Source organism: Oncorhynchus mykiss, chromosome 12 (assembly GCF_013265735.2).
Source record: "Oncorhynchus mykiss isolate Arlee chromosome 12, USDA_OmykA_1.1, whole genome shotgun sequence".
Taxonomy (NCBI): domain Eukaryota; kingdom Metazoa; phylum Chordata; class Actinopteri; order Salmoniformes; family Salmonidae; genus Oncorhynchus; species Oncorhynchus mykiss.
In genome coordinates this window covers 60,598,076-60,606,094 of record NC_048576.1, presented here as the reverse complement: position 1 = coordinate 60,606,094, position 8,019 = coordinate 60,598,076, and positions in this window count along the sequence as shown.

Sequence of the window (8,019 nt, the reverse complement as noted above, 5' to 3'; positions counted from 1 at the left end):
AAAGCGTGAGCTGTGATTGCGAATAGTTAAGACCAAAAACCTCAGTGTAAGCTAAGGTTGCGATGGTTGTTGAATTCTTAACCATACCATGTGGAGCATTGGCTACATGGCTGGAAATGGTTCAACTTTGAGACTATCGTTCCCTACAGAATACGAGCAAATCTTAGATACGAAGTACTAGTCTGCAGCTAGAAATTACATAAACCGAGGACGAGAATACAGACAACCGCTGAAACATCTATTCTATGAGAACATTTCTGAATGGTACTCTAACCACAAAATACTTTGATCTTCAAGAAAACAGAAAGAGAGAGAGACTCGGATGAACTCTCCAGCAGACGGACCAGATTCCAACAGAGAAGACAACAATGATATACACCGTAACTATGTACTTGCAATTATTCTCGAATGAGCGGATTAGCATTTCAATGTACAGTCGTGGACAAAAGTTTTGAGAATGACACAAATATTAATTTCCACAAAGTTTGCTGCTTCAGTGTCTTTAGATATTTTTGTCAGATGTTACTATGGAATACTGAAGTATAATTACAAGCATTTCATATGTGTCAAGGCTTTTATTGACAATTACATGAAGTTGATGCAAAGAGTCAATATTTGGAGTGTTGACCCTTCTTTTTCAAGACCTCTGCAATCTGCCCTGGCATGCTGTCAATTAACTTCTGGTCCACATCCTGACTAATGGCAGCCCATTCTTGCATAATCAATGCTTGGAGTTTGTCAGAATTTGTGGGGTTTTGTTTGTCTTGAGAATTGAGCACAAGTTCTCAATGGGATTAAGGTCTGGGGAGTTTCCTGGCCATGGACCCAAAATATTGGTTCAACAATTGCCGCTCTCCTTGAAGTTCTTGATGATCCAATAAATGGTTGATTTAGGTGCAATCTTACTGGCAGCAATATCCTTGCTTGTGAAGCCCTTTTTGTGCAAAGCAATGATGACGGCACGTTTCCTTGCAGGTAACCATGATTGACAGAGGAAGAACAATGATTCCAAGCACTACCCTCCTTTTGAAGCCTCCAATCTGTTATTCGAACTCAATCAGCATGACGGAGTGATCTCCAGCCTTGTCCTCGTCAACACTCACACCTGTGTTAACGAGACATGATGTCAGCTGGTCCTTTTGTGGCAGGGCTGAAATGTACTGTAAATGTTTTTGGGGATTCAGTACATTTGCATGGCAAAGAGGGACTTTGCAATTAATTTCAATTAATCTGATCACTATTCATAACATTCTGGAGTATATGCAAATTGCCATCATACAAACTCAGGCAGCAGACTTTGTGAAAATTAATATTTGTGTCATTCAAAACTTTTGCCACGACTGTATATAATTATAGACTGTGTCATGAATCAATGTTGTCTTCCTCGCTCTCTCAGTCCACACCCCCTTCCCTTTGTCCACCAAGCCGTCATATCGGTTTAGCCCACTAGGGAATCTTCCCCATCTTTGTTAGTAACCAATATCTACTGTTTGTTTGTTAATGCATTTCTGTGATAATTTAGTTAGTTAGTAAATAAATGATTAAGCCAATTGGTGTATGGATGATTTATAGTAAAGGCTGGGTTCGTTCAGATAACCAACAATTTACGACGTTCAGATGAGACTGACGTGAGGTAAAGAATAATTCATTAATAGAAGACTAATTGATGAGATAAACATTTCTGAAGAGTTAAATTCGTAAAATTATAACTTTGTAATCTAAAGATTTTCCGTGGTGCCCTGACTTCCTAGTTAATTAAATGTACATGATTAGTTTAATCACGTAATAATAATTACAGAGAATTGATTTGATAAAATAAGAATTTTCACCTTAAATGATGCCAAAGACACGACACTGGCTAAGGATGCATTTTGCCATTCCATACCCTACATTTTTGCTGAAATGACACCACTGGATGTGCCACCAAGATTTTGATCAAAACCAACCAGCTAGATTGTTTCTTACCTTTTCAGAGGAGTTCCAGCCTCCTTGATGCTTTGTGGAACTTTCATTCCATTCTCCCCGAAATCTTCTTGTAAGATCTCCCTCAAATTCCAGTTGGATTAGTTGAGCTTTCCTGGTGTAGCATGCTTCTTCTGTGCTGACTGAACAAGTTTGTAAAAGTGGAAAATTAGTTCTCGCATGTAGCTGAGGATGCCTCACTCCTTTCATTTTGAATATTGTGGGACGTGTGTGTGGCATTGTTGGGTATGGTGCTAAACACCTTGGCAAACTCCTTGTCGTTTCAGAGAGTATTTTTCATCATAGACAGAAAAAGTCCACTGCCCCCCTCCCCTCTTGACTCTCGTCCAATGTCCCCCTTGATGATTAACACAATCGCAGACAAATACATGTGATTTCTTGCCAGCTGCCCATCATTAATAAAAGTTGACAGCAATTGTCCCATAGCACTTCGAACTTGTTTTTCTTTCCACATTGCATTGCATTTCAAGCAAAACAACAGCAGACTTAACAAAAACATGAACAACAACAGAGGTGGGCTCAAGGAAGGGAAAGAGTGTGATGTATCTGTGTTTGGGGAGGGTAGGGTTGGGGTTTGGATACAAACCTGATTTAAGGTAAGGGGTGGGTTAGGGGTAAGGATTCAAACCCAGTTTTGGGTAAGGTAACGGTTTGGGTGGTGTTCAGTATGGTGCAGTGGGGTTGTGTCTTTATAGTGTATTGCTTTGCTTGTATGTATGTGTGTATGTGTGGGAGGGGGGCTTATGGGTTGGCCTTGTCAAAGAGGTGGGGCTTTAGGAGGAACTGAAAGATGGTGATGGAGTCAGTCATGGATGGCTGGACGAAGGGTGCTTGGACCTGGGGATGACATGGTGGCCTTCTGTGGTGGAATGGTGTGCTTGTGTGGGTTGGTAGGGGATAATAAGGTCTGAGAGGTGAAGGGCTTAGTAGGTCAGAAGGAGGATCTTGCAATCAATATAGATATTGCAACATAGTAGCAAACAAGGGGGCAGCTTGTGCAAATGTTTCCCAGGCCAGCTTGCCCACTTCCAATGCTCCCGCAAAGCTGTGGGCATGTGAATCCAGGCAGTAATACAGCGCAGCTCCCCGGGACTGCTGTGCATAGCACAGAAGAAATTTCAGCCAACAGAGAAAAGCACGAAATTGAACTTCACTGGAATATTCTCTGTTAGGTAACACTATCAACATTTCCCTTTACTGTGTCAATTGTGATAGAATCAAAGCAATATTAGCCACTTTCAATGCAACATACCGAAACAAAACTAAATGTGCAAGAGATTTTGTTGTAGGCAGAAGAGTAGGATTCTATTGTGCATGAATCAGCCCATACTCGACACAGACCTGTGCAGCATAACCAATCAGAGCTGCAGTAGGCCTATATGCAAATAGACCATTTCCACATATGGATCTGTGCCATTCACGTTGAACTGGACTGTGTTTACAGCTGTCATGAGTAGATGTGCTTGTTTTGAGATCAAAGCAAGAGCTGCATGTAGCCGCATGTGCACATTTTGTTTGCTAGTCCTTTGCTAGTTTGAGTTATTAGACCAGTTATAGATCATTTGTAGTCAGCAATAGAGGAATGATTGCTTCCTACAAGAGCAGAAAACGTGTACATCTCTAGATATCTTTGAAAAGCCAGTAAAGAGGGTTTTTTTGTCTTAAAGGGTCAGTGTTGTATTTTGAGACACGCGTAGCCAATAGGCAAAGGGTAGCATCATTTGTAATAATGGTATGGGAATAATAATGCATTCTATTTTGTAAAATGATTTCTTGCATCAAACAATACGACAACATTTTCAGTCACCTTGTCTGAAGAAGAAGTGGAAAACAGGTTAATGTCAAGCCCTGCATGTTTTTTTCAAGTCTCATGGAATTTAGGCCTACATTGAGCACCACACATTGGATGCCAAAATGTTTTGGGATGCATTTTCTCCATTGTTTTTGTGGTAGGCCACTGGTAGGCCTACATTACGATCAAATAGCCACAGCAGCCTACCTGGCCACTGTTAAAACTAACTTAAAGTGGGTACAGACTCAGTGTTCAAATTAAACGTGTGCTGGAAGTTTCACAGAATTTTTGCACTCAGCAGACCTGAAATTTTTTCAGAAACCAAAAAGAGGGAACATTGCCCACCTCCCAATTCAATTAACCCTTGGCTATCAGATTACAATAAGGTTTACGAGTTCAAATGCAGACATCAAATGCGAAGCAATTTGCGCACTGCCTAAATGGCTGAAAGGCAAAACAAACTGGCAATGTCTCTAATTTCTAAAAGTGAGAAAAAAGGCTGCAAGCTGGCAGCTGCTCTCCGAGCGATGCTTTGCATGGTCCTAAAGCCAGCCAATGCTAAACAGCCATTTCATTTTAATCAGGATTGGAATGATTTTAGTCTACTTTTTTTGTTGTTGCTTACTTTACATTTTTGTTCTTGAGCTAGGGTATGGCGACTGCCCCTGATAGAATTGTGCGACGTTTTCACAAACTCAGCAAAAAAAGAAACGTCCTCTCACTGTCAACTGCATTTATTTTCAGCAAACTTAAACTTCTTATGGCTTGGGGGCACTATTTCGACGTCTGGATGAGAAGCGTGCCCAAAGTAAACTGCCTGTTACTCAGGATATGCATATAATTGGTAGATTTGGATAGACAACACTCAAAAGTTTACAAACCTGTTAAAATAATGTCTGTGAGTATAACATAACTGATATGGCAGGTGAAAACCTCAGGAAAATCCATCCATGAAGTCTGATTTTTTTAAAGTGGGTATTTTCAATTGAATGCCTATAAAGTATCTAATGGGTTAGGACCCAGATTGCAGTTCCTATGGCTTCCACTAGATGTCAGGTCTTTAGACATTGTTTCAGGCTTGTTTTCTGAAAAATGAAGAAGAATGAGACCTTTCTGTCAGTGGACTGTAGAATCATTCAGTGCTGGTTTGCGCGCATGACCGAGTGCGCGCCCTTCATTGTTTTTCCTTTCTATTGAATACGCTATTGTCAAGTTTAAATATGATCGATTATTTAGACAATTGACAACCTGAGGATTAATTATAAACATCGTTTGACATGTTGAGACGAACTTTACCGGTACTATTAGGATGTATTCGTCTGCATGTTTTGACCGCCTTTGAGCCAGTGAAATACTGATGAAAACACGCCAACATAACTGAGTTTTTGGGATAAAACGGGGGACTTTATCTAACAAAACAAACATTTATTGTGTAGCTGGGACTCTCGTGACTGCAACCATATGAAGATCTTCAAAGTTAAATGATTAATTTTATCGCTATTTTTGACTTTGACTGTAATTCCTTTACTTGGATGTAAAATGTTTGTATGCTTTTGTAAGCGGGGCGCTGTCCTCAGATAATCGCATGGTATGCTTTTGCCGTAAAGCTTTTTTGAGATCTGACAAAGCGGCTGGATTAACAAGAAGTTAATCTTTAAGCCGATGTACAACACTTGTATTTTTTATGAATGTTTATTATGACTATTTCTGTATTTTGATGTTGTTGAGGTGGGTCGCTAGCGGAACGCCTGCGCCAGAAAGGTTAACATGTGTAAATATTTGTATGAACATAACAAGATTCAACAACAGACAAACTGAACAAGTTCCACAGACATGTGACTAACAGAAATGGAATAATGTGTCCCTGAACAAAGGGGGGGTCAAAATCAAAAGTAAGTCAGTATCTGGTGTGGCCACCAGCTGCATTAAGTACTGCAGTGAATCTCCTCCTCATGGACTGCACCAGATTTGCCAGTTCTTGCTGTGAGATGTTACCCTACTCTTCCACCAAGGCACCTGCAAGTTCCCGGACATTTCTGGGGGGAATGGCCCTAGCCCTCACCCTCCGATCCAACAGGTCCCAGATGTGCTCAATGGGATTGAGATCCGGGCTCTTCGCTGGCCATGGCAGAACACTGACATTCCTGTCTTGCAAGAAATCACACAGAACGAGCAGTATGGCTGGTGGCATTGTCTTGCTGGAGGATCATGTCAGGATGAGCCTGCAGGAAGGGTACCACATGAGGGAGGAGGATGTCTTCCCTGTAACGCACAGTGTTGAGATTACCTGCAATGACAACAAGGTCGGTCAGATGACGCTGTGACCGCCCCAGACCATGATTGACCCTCCACCTCCAAATCGATCCCGCTCCAGAGTACAGGCCTCGGTGTAGTGCTCATTCCTTCAACGATAAATGCGAATCCGACCATCACCCCTGGTGAGACAAAACCGTGACTCGTCAGTGAAGATCACTTTCTGCCGATCCTGTCTGGTCCAGCGACGGTGGGTTTGTGCCCATAGGCGACGTTGCTGCCGGTGATGTCTGGTGAGGACCTGCCTTACAACAGTCTTACAATCCCTCAGTCCAGCCTCTCTCAGCCTATTGCGGACAGTCTGAGCACTGATGGAGGGACTGTGCATTCCTGGTGTAACTTGGGCAGTTGTTGTTGCCGCCATCCTGTACCGGTCCCTCAGGTTTGATGTTCGGATGTACCGATCCTGTGCAGGTGTTGTTACACGTGGTCTGCCACTGCGAGGACGATCTGCTGTCTGTCTTGTCTCCCTGTAGTGCTGTCTTAGGCGTGTCATAGTACAGACATTGCAATTTATTGCCCTGGCCACATCTGCAGTCCTCATGCCTCCTTGCAGCATGCCTAAGGCACGTTCACGCAGATGAGCAGGGACCCTTTTTAGTGCCCTAAGTTTTCCTAATTGTGCCCTTAATTGCCTATCGTCTGTAAGCTGTTAGTGTCTTAACGACCGTTCCACAGGTGCATGTTCATTAATTGTTTATGGTTCATTGAATAAGAATGGGAAACAGTGTTTAAACCGTTTACAATGAAGATCTGTGAAGTTATTTGGATTTTTACAAATTATATTTGAAAGACAGGGTCATGAAAAAGGGATGTTTCTTTTTTTGCTGAGTTTATGTAGACACTGGTTTAGTGCTGGATATTATAAATGAGGTTGAAAAGTGGCCGAGGCCATACAAAAGTGAGGTCTTGAGTTTGCCTAAAGTAATGGTTAGCAAATTAGGTAAATTGAGAAAGCTCACTTTATTTCAAATCAAATTTGATTGGTCACATACACATGGTTAGCAGATGTTAATGCGAGTGTAGCGAAATGCTTGTGCTTCTAGTTTCCGACAGTGCAGTAATATCTAACAAGTAATCTAACAATTCCCCAACATCTACCTAATACACACAAATCTAAAGAGGTGAATGAGAATATGTCCATATAAGTATATGGATGAGCGATGGCTGAGCGGCATAGGCAAGGTGCAGTAGATGGTATAAAATACAGTATATACATGTGATATGAGTAATGTAAGATATGTAAACATTCAAGTGGCATCATTTAAAGTGGCATTGTTTAAAGTGACTAGTGATCCATTTATTAAAGTGTCCAGTGATTGGGTCTCAATGTAGGCAGCAGCCTCTCTGAGTTAGTGATTGCTGTTTAGCAGTCTGATGGCCTTGAGATAGAAGCTGTTTTTCAATCTTTCAGTCCAAGCTTTGATGCACCTGTACTGACCTCGCCTTCTGGATGATAGCGGTGTGAACAGGCAGTGTGGTGGTTGTTGTCCATGATGATCTTTTTGGCCTTCCTGTGACATCTGGTTCTGTAGGTGTCATGGAGGGCAGGTAGTTTGCCCCCGATGATGGGTTGTGCAGACCGCACCACCCTCTGGAGAGCCTTGCGGTTGAAGTCGGTGCATTTGCCGTACCAGGCTGTAATACAGCCCGACAGGATGCTCTCGATTGTGCATCTGGAAAAGTTTGTCAGGGTTTTGGATGACAAGCCAAGGAACTTAAAACTTTCCACCTTCTCCACTGCTGGCCATTCTATGTGGATTGGCGGGTGCTCCCTCTGCTGTTTCCTGAAGTCCAAGATCATCTCCTTTGTTTTGTTGACATTTAGTAAGAGGTTGTTTTACTGACACCACACTCTGAGTGCCCTCACCTCCTCCCTGTAGGCTGTCTCGTCGTTGTTGGTGATCAGGCCCACTACTGTTGTGTCGTCT